The sequence below is a fragment of the Geotrypetes seraphini genome, chromosome 10 (genome assembly GCF_902459505.1).
Source record: "Geotrypetes seraphini chromosome 10, aGeoSer1.1, whole genome shotgun sequence".
Taxonomy (NCBI): Eukaryota; Metazoa; Chordata; class Amphibia; order Gymnophiona; family Dermophiidae; genus Geotrypetes; species Geotrypetes seraphini.
Genome location: NC_047093.1, coordinates 2,714,446 through 2,728,489, shown reverse-complemented (window position 1 = coordinate 2,728,489; position 14,044 = coordinate 2,714,446).

Below are 14,044 nucleotides of genomic sequence, written 5' to 3'. Positions count from 1 at the left end.
TTAGCTGCCATCAGTCCTGCCTTCGGCTGCGCCGGTAATGCTAAACTGCACAGTAAAACCAAAGAGAGAAGCCGCGGGACTTTCCCACTTGCCTGCATCGCTCGAAGTTCTGCCGCTCTCGATCCTGCCCCTCAAAAACAGGAAGTCAGTTCAGAGGGGGGCAGGATCAAGAGCGTCAGAACTTCGAGTGATGCAGGCAAGTGGGAAAGTCCCGCGGCTTCTCTCTTTGGTTTTACTGTGCAGTTTAGCATTACTGGTGCAGCCGAAGGTAGGGCTGATAAGAACATAAGAACATAAGCATTGCCTCCGCTGGGTCAGACCCGAGGTCCATCGCGCCCAGCAGTCCGCTCACGCGGCGGCCCAACAGGTCCAGGACCTGCACAGTACTCTTCTATCTATACCCTTCTATCCCCTTTTCTAGTAGGAAAATGTCCAATCCTTTCTTGAACCCCAATACCATACTCTGCCCTATTACGTCCTCTGGAAGTGCATTCCAGGTGTCTACCACACGTTGAGTAAAGAAGAACTTCCTAGCATTTGTTTTGAATCTGTCCCCTTTCAACTTCTCCGAATGCCCTCTTGTTCTTTTATTTTTCAAAAGTTTAAAGAATCTGTCCTTCTCTACTCTCTCTATGCCCTTCAAGATCTTGTAAGTCTCTATCATATCCCCTCTAAATCTCCTCTTCTCCAGGGAAAAGAGTCCCAGTTTCTCCAATCTCTCAGCGTATGAAAGATTTTCCATCCCTTTTATCAGATGTGTCACTCTCCTCTGAACCCTCTCGAGTAACACCATATCCTTCTTAAGGTACGGCGACCAATATTGGACGCAGTACTCCAGATGCGGACGCACCATCGCCCGATACAACGGCAGGATAACTTCTTTCTTTCTGGTAGTAATACCCTTCTTGATTATACCTAGCATTCTATTTGCTCTCTTCGCGGCCGCTGTGCACTGTGCCGTTGGCTTCATTGTCATGTCCACCATTACCCCCAAGTCCCTTTCTTGGGTATTCTCCTTCAATAATATCCTTCCCATCGTATAGTTGTTCCTCGGATTTCTGCTTCCCACATGTAATACTTTACATTTCTCAACATTGAACTTCATCTGCCATCTCGTCGCCCATTCTCCTAGTTTGTTCAAGTCCCTTTGCAATTCTTCGCAGTCCTCTTTAGTTCGAGCTCGATTAAATAGTTTGGTGTCATCTGCAAATTTTATTATCTCACACTTCGTCCCTGATTCTAGATCATTTATGAATATATTAAATAGCAGCGTCCCGAGCACCGAGCCCTGCGGGACCCCACTCGTTACCCTCCTCCAGTCCGAGTAGTGGCCCTTCACTCCTACCCGCCAACCAGTTTCTGATCCATCTATGTACGTCTCCTTCCACCCCATGGTTCTTCAGTTTCCGGAGTAGGCGTTCATGGGGCACCTTGTCAAAGGCTTTTTGGAAATCTAGATATATGATGTCTATGGGGTCTCCTTTGTCCATCCGTTTGTTAATTCTTTCGAAGAAGTGCAATAAGTTCGTTAGGCACGATCTCCCCTTGCAGAAACCATGTTGGCTGGTTATCAGAAGTTCGTTTCTTTCAAAATGTTCATCGATGCTTTCTTTTATCAGTGCTTCCGCCATTTTCCCCGGAACAGAGGTCAGACTCACCGGTCTGTAGTTTCCCGGGTCACCTCTTGATCCCTTTTTAAAGATGGGTGAGCTTACCGGATTGCAGGGCCCCCTTGCCATCCCCTAATGCTGGCCCTGAGAATAGGGAGGATGATTTCGGACCTGGCAGGCCCCCCCCTGACCATTTCAGCGCTGTAGGGAGGGAAGGAGGGAGGCAGGCTTTAGAGCGGGAGGGGAAGCGATCACCGGTCCGTTGTCCCCGCGCACAGCTTCTGGACGTTGTCCCTGAAAATGGGACATTTCAGCATCCCAAAGCAGTGGGTCGGGACAACGGGATGGTAGGTCCCATAACGGGACTGTCCCGTTGAAAACGGGACATATGGTCACCTTATCCAGACATCAAAGTTCCATCCTGGATATCTTGGGAAAGGCTTGATGAATTATCACTGCAAAATGTTCAACTGCTAAGCATGCCCAAAGGCCAGGGCAGGATTAATTCTCCAAGGGCCACCATGCCCCCCCTATTCATTCACCTGTTTTCTTATTTACACTGTATTTATTTTTTTCTTTTATTTTTAAAATTCAAACAAACAACAAAGATTACCATACCACTGCCAGTGTAGTTTTAGTTCTTTGCAAGCCCCAAACATCTCTGAACAAATCCAGCCATTCCCCACCTCCTCCTTCTGCCCTGCATGGCAGCCACTGCCACAGCCCTCTTCTTGCTGCTGCCACTCAATGATATTACTATTTATTATTTTTAATTAGTAGCACATGGCAAGAGAGAGGAAGACACTGATGACACAAGTGTCTTTTTTTTCCAACAGAAAAAGCAAGACCCCAACACAGTGGCATACCTAGTAGTGGAGTCCCTCAGGGATCAGTGCTGGGGCCAATCCTGTTCAATATGTTTGTGAGTGACATTGCTGAAGGGTTAGAAGGAAAAGTGTGCCTTTTTGCAGATGATACCAAGATTTGTAACAGAGTAGACACCGAAGAGGGAGTAGAAAATATGAAAAAGGATCTGCAAAAGTTAGAGGAATGGTCTAATGCCTGGCAACTAAAATTCAATGCAAAGAAATGCAGAGTAATGCATTTGGAGATTAATAATAGGAAGGAATCGTATATGCTGGGAGGAGAGAAGCTGATATGCACGGACGGGGAGAGGGACCTTGGGGTTATAGTGTCCGAAGAGCTAAAGGCGAAAAAACAGTGTGACAAGGCAGTGGCTGCTGCCAGAAGGATGCTGGGCTGTATAAAAAGAGGCGTAGTCAGTAGAAGGAAAAAGGTGTTGATGCCCCTGTACAGGTCATTGGTAAGGCCCCACTTGGAGTATTGTGTTCAATTTTGGAGAACGTATCTGGCAAAGGACGTAAGAAGACTTGAGGCGGTCCAGAGGAGAGCGACGAAAATGATAGGAGGCTTGCGCCAGAAGACGTATGAGGAGAGACTGGAAGCCCTGAATATGTATACCCTAGAGGAAAGGAGAGACAGGGGAGATATGATTCAGACGTTCAAATACTTGAAGGGTATTAATGTAGAACAAAATCTTTTTCAGAGAAAGGAAAATGGTAAAACCAGAGGACATAATTTGAGGTTGAGGGGTGGTAGATTCAAAGGCAATGTTAGGAAATTCTACTTTACGGAGAGGGTGGTGGATGCCTGGAATGCGCTCCCGAGAGAGGTGGTGGAGAGTAAAACTGTGACTGAGTTCAAAGAAGCGTGGAATGAACACAAAGGATCTAGAATCAGAAAATAAGATTAAATATTGAACTAAGGCCAGTACTGGGCAGACTTGCACGGTCTGTGTCTGTATATGGCCGTTTGGTGGAGGATGGGCTGGGGAGGGCTTCAATGGCTGGGAGGGTGTAGATGGGCTGGAGTAAGTCTTAACAGAGATTTTGGCAGTTGGAACTCAAGCACAGTACTGGGTAAAGCTAAGAAGAAAAAATTAAAAAATTTAAATTGAATCGGGTTGGGCAGACTGGATGGACCATTCGGGTCTTTATCTGCCGTCATCTACTATGTTACTATATGTGACACCTGAGGCCCATCATTTTTTGACCCTCCCATCCCCCCATCTGTATGAAAAACATGATTTTTAGTAACAATCCACATGTCGCACGAGTGTACCTAACAAAGAACAGCATCTTACATACTGCAGGGAGCAGTACATCAATACACCCATAAAATTCTGAGCGTTGAAGCTGTTACCGGTGCTAAAAAATGCTCTACATACAATGCAACACCACAGAAACAGTGACGCATGTCCCCTAAAGAAAAAAAATAGAAATTTTTTTTCTACTTCTCTGGTTTCTTCTTTCCTCATCTTGTCACTCTCTTCCTTTCACCCACTGTCTACTATCTGGAGATGGGAGTGGTTCCCGGGGAATGGAGGAGAGCAGATGTGGTCACAGGGATGAAGCGGGAAACTACAGGCCGGTGAGCCTCACTTCAGTTGTTGGAAAAATAATGGAAGTGTTGCTGAAAGAAAGGATAGTGTACTTCCTTGAATCTAATGGGTTACAGGCTCCAAGGCAACATGGCTTTACAAAAGGTAAATCGTGCCAAACGAACCTGATTGAATTTTTTGATTGTGTGACCAGAGAGCTGGATCGAGGACATATGCTAGATGTAATTTACTTAGATTTCAGCAAAGCCTTTGATACGGTTCCTCATAGGAGGCTGTTGAACAAATTTGAAGGGCTGAAGTTAGGACCCAAAGTGATGAGCTGGGTTAGAAACTGGTTGTCGGACAGACGCCAGAAGGTGGTGGTTAATAGAAGTCGCTCAGAGTAAGGTAAGTAGTGGAGTACCTTAGGGTTCGGTGCTGGGGCTGATCCTGTTCAATATGTTTGTGAGTGACATTGATGAAGGGTTAGAAGGAAAAGTGTGCCTTTTTGCAGATGATACCAAGATTTGTAACAGAGTAGACACCGAAGAGGGAGTAGAAAATATGAAAAAGGATCTGCAAAAGTTAGAGGAATGGTCTAATGCCTGGCAACTAAAATTCAATGCAAAGAAATGCTCCTCTCTTTAGTGCAGCTCCATTGATACCGGGAGCTGCCCCAACGTGGAACAGCCCTCCAGCTGCAGGAAGAGGACATTGGGCCACGTGGGAGACCAGCTCCGCTTCCCGAAGCCCCCTGCGGCTCAATTTCTTCACCTCCTCTCTTCAGGGCAGCTCCATTGATACCGGGAGCTGCCCCAACGTGGAACAGCCCTCCAGCTGCAGGAAGAGGACATTGGGCCACGTGGGAGACCAGCTCCGCTTCCCGAAGCCCCCTGCGGCTCAATTTCTTCGCCTCCTCTCTTCAGGGCAGCTCCATTGATACCGGGAGCTGCCCCAACGCAGACCAACCCTCCCTCTGCAGGGAAGAGACTTCGGGCCGCGTGGGAGACCAGCTCCGCCTCCCGAAGCTCCTTGCATCTTCACAGTCTCTTCGGCTCCTCTCTTCAGGGCAGCTCCATTGATACCGGGAGCTGCCACAATGTGGAACAGCCCTCCAGCTGCAGGAAGAAGACATCAGGCAGCATAGGAGACCAGCTCCGCCTCCCGAAGCCCCTTGCGGCTCAATTTCTTCGCCTCTCTTCAGGGCAGCTCCATTGATACCGGGAGCTGCCCCAACGTGGAACAGCCCTCCAGCTGCAGGAAGAGGACATCGGGCCGCGTGGGAGACCAGCTCTGCCTCCTGAAGCCTCCTGCGGCTCTCACATTTGAAAAAAAAACCACAACAGCAGGATCTATCCCCCACACTGAAACCAGCAGGACAGACTCTGAACCAGCAGAACAGACGACACTCCGAACCAGTCCAGATCCCACAACGAAACCAGCAGGACATAGAAACATAGAAACATAGAAAGATGACGGCAGAAAAGGGCTATAGCCCATCAAGTCTGCCCACTCTACTGACCCACCTCATTAAGTCTGAGTACTAATGACCTAGTTCCTTAACTCGACCCTCGTAAGGATCCTACTAGGGCATCCCATTTATTCTTAAAATCAATAACGCTGATGGCCTTGATCACCTGCTCTGGAAGCTTGTTCCAGTGATCTACAACCCTTTCTGTGAAGAAATACTTCCTTATGTCACCATCGAATTTCCCTCCTCTGAGTTTGAATGGATGCCCCCTTGTGACCGAGGGTCCCCTGAGAAAGAAGATGTCTTCTTCCACCTCGACACGTCCCGTGATGTATTTAAATGTCTCAATCATGTCCCCCCTCTCCCTGCGCTCCTCTAGAGTGTAGAGCTGCAATTTGTTTAGTCTTTCTTCGTACGAGAGACCCTTGAGCCCCGAGATCATCCTAGTGGCCATCCGCTGAACCGACTCAACTCTAAGCACGTCCTTACGGTAATGTGGCCTCCAGAATTGCACACAGTACTCCAGATGAGGTCTCACCATGGTTCTGTACAGTGGCATTATAACTTCAGATTTGCGGCTAACGAAGCTTCTATTGATACATCCCATAAGTTGCCTTGCTTTGGATGAGGCCTTCTCTACTTGTTTGGCGGCCTTCATGTCTGCACTGATGATTACTCCCAAGTCTCTTTCTTCTGAAGTCCTAGCTAGTGTTTCTCCATTTAAGGTGTAAGGTTTGCATGGATTTCTGCTACCGAGATGCATAACCTTACATTTCTTAGCGTTGAAGCCCAGCTGCCATGTCGAGGACCAGTTTTCCAACGTAAGCAGATCCTGCGTCATACTATCCTGCAGATTGCTTTCACTTACTATATTACATAGTTTGGCGTCATCAGCGAATAGAGTTACTTTACCCTGAAGCCCTTGGGTCAAGTCTCTTATGAATATGTTAAAAAGGAGTGGACCCAGGACCGAGCCTTGTGGCACTCCGCTGGTCACCTCCGATGTCTCAGAGAGGGTGCCGTTGACCACCACCCTCTGACGTCTTCCACTCAGCCAATCTTTGACCCATGCAATTAGTGTCTCACCTAACCCCATAGATTTCATCTTGTTTAATAGTCTACGGTGTGGGACGCTGTCGAAAGCTTTACTGAAATCTAAGTACACTATGTCCAGAGACTCTCCCGAGTCCAGCTTTCCTGTTACCCAATCAAAGAAGCCGATAAGATTGGATTGGCATGACCTACCCCTAGTGAATCCATGTTGACTAGGATCCCTTAGATTCCCCTCATCCAAAATCGTGTCTAATTTACATTTAAGTAATGTTTCCATGAGTTTACACACTATTGATGTGAGACTCACTGGTCTGTAATTTGCAGCCTCCGCTCTGCAACCCTTTTTGTGCAGAGGAACGACGTTAGCTGTTTTCCAGTCCAGGGGGACTCTCCCTGTACTTAGGGAGAGATTGAAGAGCATGGTTAATGGTTCCGCCAGGACATCGCACAGCTCCCTGAGTACTCGTGGGTGCAATTTGTCTGGTCCCATGGCTTTGCTCACCTTGAGTCTTGACAGTTCGCTGTAAACATCAGCTGGTGAGAACCCAAAATTCTGAAATGGGTCTTCCTTGCTTGGCTTTGCTTCCAGCTGTGGCCCGTGTCCAGGTGCCTCGCAGGTAAAGACTGAGCAGAAGTAATCGTTCAGTAGTTTGGCTTTTTCGGAATCTGTTTCCACATAAACCCCATCTGCTGTTCTAAGACGTACTATCCCCTTTGTGTTCTTCTGCCTGTCACTAATATACCTGAAGAAGGATTTGTCCCCTTTCTTAATGTTCTTTGCTAGAGATTCTTCCACTCGAAGTTTGGCCTCCCTGACTGCTGTTTTGACTGCTGCAGACCTTGTTTTGTATTCAATGTTAGCTTCTTTCTCCCCGGTGCGTTTGTATGAGAGAAATGCTCTTTTCTTGTCCTTGACTAGGTGTGAGACCTCATCAGTGAACCAACGGGGTTTCTTCTTTCTTTGTTGTTTATTTACCGATTTTATGTAGCGGATAGTTGCTTCGTGTAGTGTCCTTTTCAGTGTTGACCACATATCTTCCACTTCGTAAGTTGTTTCTTGAGCCTGTAGCGTCTGATGGACGAAATCGCCCATGCTTGCGAAGTCAGTGCCCCGGAAATTGAGTACCTTCGTTTTTGTTTGTGATCTAGGGAAGCCCTTTTTAAGGTTGAACCATACCATGTTATGGTCACTGGTTGCCAGCGTTTCTCCCACCGAGACTTCCGTGACGCTTTCCCCGTTCGTAAGTATCAGGTCCAGGATGGCCTGGGCCCTAGTGGGCTCTAGTACCATTTGTTTGAGCTGTACTCCCTTCATGGATGTTAATATCCTCTTGCTACTACAAGTTGTTGCTGAGAATGTGTTCCAGTCTACATCAGGCATGTTGAAGTCCCCTAACAGGACAACGTCCCCCCGTAAGGTGATATTCTCAATGTCTTCAATTAATTCTGTTTCTTTGTCCTCCGATTGTCTTGGAGGTCTGTATACCACACCGAGGTATAGGCATTTTTCTCCGCCTCTGGCCAGGTTTACCCAGATGGATTCCCCAGTGTACTTGACATCTGTGATCCTAGTTGTCTTGATGTTCTCTTTGATGTAAAGTGCTACCCCACCTCCCAACTTACCCTCTCTATCTTGGCGAAGCAGGTTATATCCTGGTATAGTTATATCCCACCCATGAGAGTCAGTGAACCATGTTTCGGATATTGCTACCACGTCTAGGTCTGCATTTACTATTTCTGTTTCTAGTTCTAGAAATTTATTCCCTAGGCTGTGTGCATTTACATACATAGCTCTCCACTCTTTGTGTCTAAACTCCTTTAGAGAGTTACCCATCTGAATTAGAGTGTCTCCTAGCGAATCTTTTGCAGCAAGGGTACTTACCTCTGACTTAGAAGTGGAGTTTTGGTTCACCTTATCAGGATTGTTACTTACTGCTCCGGTATATAAATGGGTACCCTCCCCCAACTTACCTAGTTTAAAGCCCTTCGAAGCAGGCGGGCTACTCGGTGTCCGAAGACGTTCTTACCTCTGTTGGTCAGGTGGAGTCCGTCTGATCCCTGGAGTCCCTGTAGTGCCTCCCCGTGATTCAGGAATCCGAAGTTCATTTCCCAGCACCATCGTTGTAGCCACTCATTTGTCTTCAGAATACGTTCGTCCCTGTCTCTTCCCTTGCCCCTAACAGGAAGAATTGAAGAGAATACTACCTGTGCTCCGAACCAACAGGACAGACGACACTCTGAACCAATCCAGATCCCTACCCCCTGACACCAAAATGAAGCTAACCCCACAAACACACACTAAAGCCACCCTACTGATAATCCTCATCACCAGCTGGAAAGTAGTAGCAAATAACTTATCCTCCACACCCACAAGCTCCATTACAACCAATATCCGACACTACAACAGGAGAACCCTCATAACAAGAAACTCAAACTTCCAAACCAGCACCCTAACCTGGAGAAGGCCAACACTTTCCAAGACCAAACCTCAAACCTCCTCCTAAAACGCTCATCTACCCTGAAACGACTCGCATTCATCAAACAGATATCACTACCCTAAAATGTGCCTACGTAAACATCAGAGCCCTAGGACCTAAAACAGAACATATAAAAAACTGGATAAAAACTGAAAACCTAGATTGCCTTTTCCTCACGGAAACCTGGTTAACCTCAGACGCAGACCCTAGAATAACAGAGGTATGCCCACAGGGATACAAAATAACAGTAACCTGCAGAGAGAAAAAAAGATGAGGAGGACTAGCAATAATAAATCAAGGACTCCCTAACCCTAAACATACTAGAAAAAAACATCTACCACACAAATGGACTTCCTCACCTATCATCTCATAAATACCACACTAAAAAACTCACTAAACTGCATGCTCTGCTACATAACACCAGGAAACTGGACCACAGTGTAAGGTTTGTTAGTGGCCCCCACAATATATGGTTGGTGGGGTCACTTGAGAGATGCCCTTACACACGCCAAGTCCCAGGTTCAGTTCCCTCACTGAAGATTCACCAGGAAGTAGAATCAAAGAGGCACAGCCAGAGGTGATTGCATAAAGAATATATTATAGAAATAGTCTTACAGAAAAGCAATATTCTGAAGCATTACAATGAAGCATTACAATTAAGTAGAGAGCAAAGCAGTTTCCCTGCCTTACAGAGTCCAGAAGGAAGCATGAAGTTCCAGGGAAAGGCAGAGAGAGAGAGAAAAGGGGGATTGGGTGATGGTCTAAGCTTCGTGTTCCATAGATAAAGAGAAGGATAGACAGAGAAAGAGAGAGCTCAAGAGAAACAAGAGAGGACCAGAGAGCCAAGAGAGGGGGGTGATGCTGCGAGGGGGCTTTTATAGTTTGGAAACTTATTCTAAAAACCAGAATCTATTGAGCTTCAATAGAAGTTAAATCTCCCCCCTCCTTCGTAGACAGGAGAAAAATAGGCTGTAGCCAGTGTTCCCTCTAAGCGGGCGGGTGTTGTGAGCAAACTTTTTTCACCGTGAGCCAAAAATATCGGGCGCCAGCAAGTTATGAGCCAACTCGCCCGATTCTCCTCTCGCCGCCCTGCCATCTGCCGTACGCCTCTTCCGATCGTGCGCTGTGACGAGAAACGTGTGCGCTGCGATGTAATATTTTGTGCGCCAGCGCACGCCAGCGCAGCTTAGCGGGAACACTGGTTCAAATGGTTTTATTTATTTCCCCAAATTTATTTTTGTTATATGCATTGAAAATATTTGATATTGCGTTTAAATCAAAATCTCAATAAACTTGAAACGAGTGCCCGTGAGATTGTGGGAGGGTTAAATACTCAAAACTTAGAAGTTTTTGCTACGCCAGCTTTCTGGTATCTTTACATACAGTGGCGTACCTAGCATATGTAACATCCGGGGCCCATCATTTTTTGGCACCCCCCCCCATCTGTAAGAAAAACATGATTTTTAGTAACAAACCACACGTCACACATGAGTACCTAGGAAAAGGCAGCATCTTACATATTGCAGTGAGCAGTACATCAATACACCCATTGTAAAACTAAACAAGCCAGACCAGCACAGATCAATCCTACACCGTCAATCCTAACAGAAAACCATGTCTTTCGAACACACAGAACACAGAAAACACCTTCGCCTAGTAAGGAATATGTAATCACAAACTAACCCCTCCCTCTTTTACAAAACTGTAGTGTGGATTTTAGCTACGGAGGTAACAGCTCTGATGCTCATAAAATTCTGAGCATCAGAGCTGCTACCACCAAGGCTGGTGCTAAAAACGCTTCACAGTTTTGTAAAAGGGGGGATAAAATAAAAATACATAGACAAAGGTTAAATTGAACCAGCAAGAAGCTGGACTCTGCATACAATGCTTCACAGAAACAGTGACACATGTCTCCTAAAGCAATAAATAAATAGAAATTTTTTTCTACCTTTGTCTTCTGTGGTTTCTCCTTTCCTCATCTTCTTGTAACTCTCTTCCTTCCATTCACTGTCTGCCGTCTCTCTTCCCCTATATGGCATCTTCTCTCCTTCTATGCCCCTTCCAGAAACTGTATGCCTCCCCCTTCCATCTCTCCTTTCACCCCATTGGTCTGGCATCTCTCTCCTCGCCTGCCCTCTCCCACACCTCTCCTCATAGTCTGGTATCTCCCCTTCCCTGATTCTCTGGCATCTCTCTCCTTTCCTTTTCTTCCATCTTTCGTTCCCCCTCCATGCTCTCACATCTCCCCCTTCCTTTTCCCTTAGACTGGCATACCTTCCTCCTATGCTCCAAGCCCTGGCATCTCCTTTAATTCCCTCCCTCATCTTCCTTCTCCCTCCAGCTGGGTACCGCAACACTCTTCCCTGCAGCTCTGCACTTCCCCACAATTGCCATGCTTCGGTTCCTCTTCTTCCTTCCTTCCTCCCCCCCCCCCCCGCGGGACCCTGCGGCACCATCAACTCTTACTCCCTCTAATGTCGGCCCTGCAGCTCCAGACTTCCTCGCACCTTCTCCCCTCCCCCTTTGGATCGCTATTATTTTAAATGTTATAGCCGCGGAGCTGTATCCATCAGTGGAGATGTCTAACCTCGGCCTGCCCCGGAACTCTTACTGCAGCAGCCGCCCGTCTAGGCAGGAACAGGAAGTCACTGTTGCAGTAAGAGTTCCGGGGCAGGCCGAGGTTAGACATCTCCACTGATGGATACAGCTCCGTGGCTATAACATTTAAAATAATAGCGATCCAAAGGGGGAGGGGAGAAGGTGCGAGGAAGTCTGGAGCTGCAGGGCCGACATTAGAGGGAGTAAGAGTTGATGGTGCCGCAGGGTCCCGCGGGGGGGGGGGGGGGGAGGAAGGAAGGAAGAAGAGGAACCGAAGCATGGCAATTGTGGGGAAGTGCAATCCCCCCAATGCGTCCCCTTACCTTACCTCCCCTTACCTTTGCGACGCGTGTGTGCGCTGTGAAGAGAAACTTTGCGCTGCGATGTAATATTTTGTGCGCGCGCGCAGGCCAACGCACCTTAGCGGGAACACTGCTGTAGTCATATATGTATTTCCAGTCTGTCTCTGACAATAGTTTCTGATTAACTTTAGTTATCTGTGCACCTGGACCCATTGTGCTAAGCACCCTCTTAATCAGACATTAACACATTAACACCTTTTAGCTAATCATGATTCAATCAGGGCTACTTAAAACTGTCTTTTTGGGTTATATGAAACAGTCTACCTACACTCAGGGACCATCTGCATTCACATGCCAAAGTCAGATTGATATAATTTCCCATAGGCCTTTGCTGACATTAGTTATGCCAACTGAAAATGCTGATTGCTAGCGATAGCTATGCTGACACACAGTAAGAGCTGAATTTGAAAACTTCATTTACCAAAACTCTTTGACAGCAGAATATAACCTTATCCTAGGAGACCTGAACCTACACCTAGAAGACCAAACATCCAAACCAGCAGAAAACTGTCTATCATTTCTCAAGGCCTTATCCTTCCAAATCCTAAACCCACAAACCACTCATGAAAAAGGACATCAACTCGACATTGCAGCCTTCATGTCCCATCACCCACCCAACCCAATAATTCAAACACCTAATGGAACCTGGTCCCATTCCCTCTGGTCAGACCACTACACATACACTTTCAACATCAACTGGACCAAAAACAAAACCACACCTAAATCCAAAAAAATAACATACACCTCATGCAAACACATCGAGCCATCCATATTCTGGACAAAAATAGATGAAACAATCCAGGACGGCGACCCCAAAGACTTCATCTCTCAATGGAATAATCTAACCACCAACATCCTTGATGAGCTAGCCCCACTACAAACCAAAACTAGAACCAGCAGAAGATCAGACCAATGGTTCGACAACGAACTGCTCCAACTTAAAAGACATTGCAGACGATTAGAAAGAAAATGGAGAAAAACAAACCAAGATCAAACAAAAACTGCCTGGAAAAAAATTAACAAACAATACAAACTTCTACTAAAAGACAAGAGAAAACCCACTACACCAATCTTATAGGCACAGAAACCCAAGATACCAAAAAACTATTCCAAATATTAAAAGATCTAACAAACACCAAACCATACATGACCACTAACAATATCCCACCACCCTCTTTATTTATTTAGATTTTTATCCCGTCCTGGCGGGTTCAGTGTGGCTCAAATCCCTGACGAAGCATTTTGTTGCGAAACAGGGGCCCCTGTTGGATATTTTGGAAGAATGTTTTGACCAATAGCTTTTTTCCATAGAGCAGTTTTTCCTGCTTGCTTTACTCCAGGACTACACCTGAATATCGAAGTGCTCAGATAAGTGACTTCTATTTTTGACAATTGTTGTTTGAAGAAAAGTTTAAAAAAATATATAAAATTATAAGAAAATATATAAAACTATTAGAAAATTAGAATAGAGGTTCACTTACTAATTGGGAGTTTTTCTGACCAAGGATGTGTCTGCTAGGATTAAATTCTGTTTAAAACTAGCCTGTCTATATGGGAAGCTTAAAGAGCCCCTATTAGACACTGAGGTCTTTTCTCCCTTTTTGTAAAGAAAGGTGACTTTTTTGTCCTGTATTTTGGAGGGTGCAATTTTTTGTGATTTATTTTGGGCATCCTTTTCTTGATTTTTTGGATATAAAATAAGCCAGGTGTATACCTAGCAGGGCCTCCGCATGTGCGGATCGCCGGACTTGATGGACCGAAGGTCTGATCCAGAGATGGCGCTTCTTATGTTCTTAGATGGGCTGGAGTAGGTTTTGACAGATTTCAGCAGTGGGAACCCAAGAACAGTATCGGGTTGAGCTTTGAATTCTTGCCCAGAAATAGCCAAGAATAAAAATTTAAAAAAATTTAAATTGAATCAGGTTGGGCAGACTGGATGGACCATTTGGGTCTTTATCTGCTGTCATCTGTTACTTTGTATGTTATTATGTTACCCTCTCTCTACCCCTTCTATATGGCATCTTTTCTTCTATGCCCCTTCCACAAACTGTATGCCTCCCCCTTCCATCTCT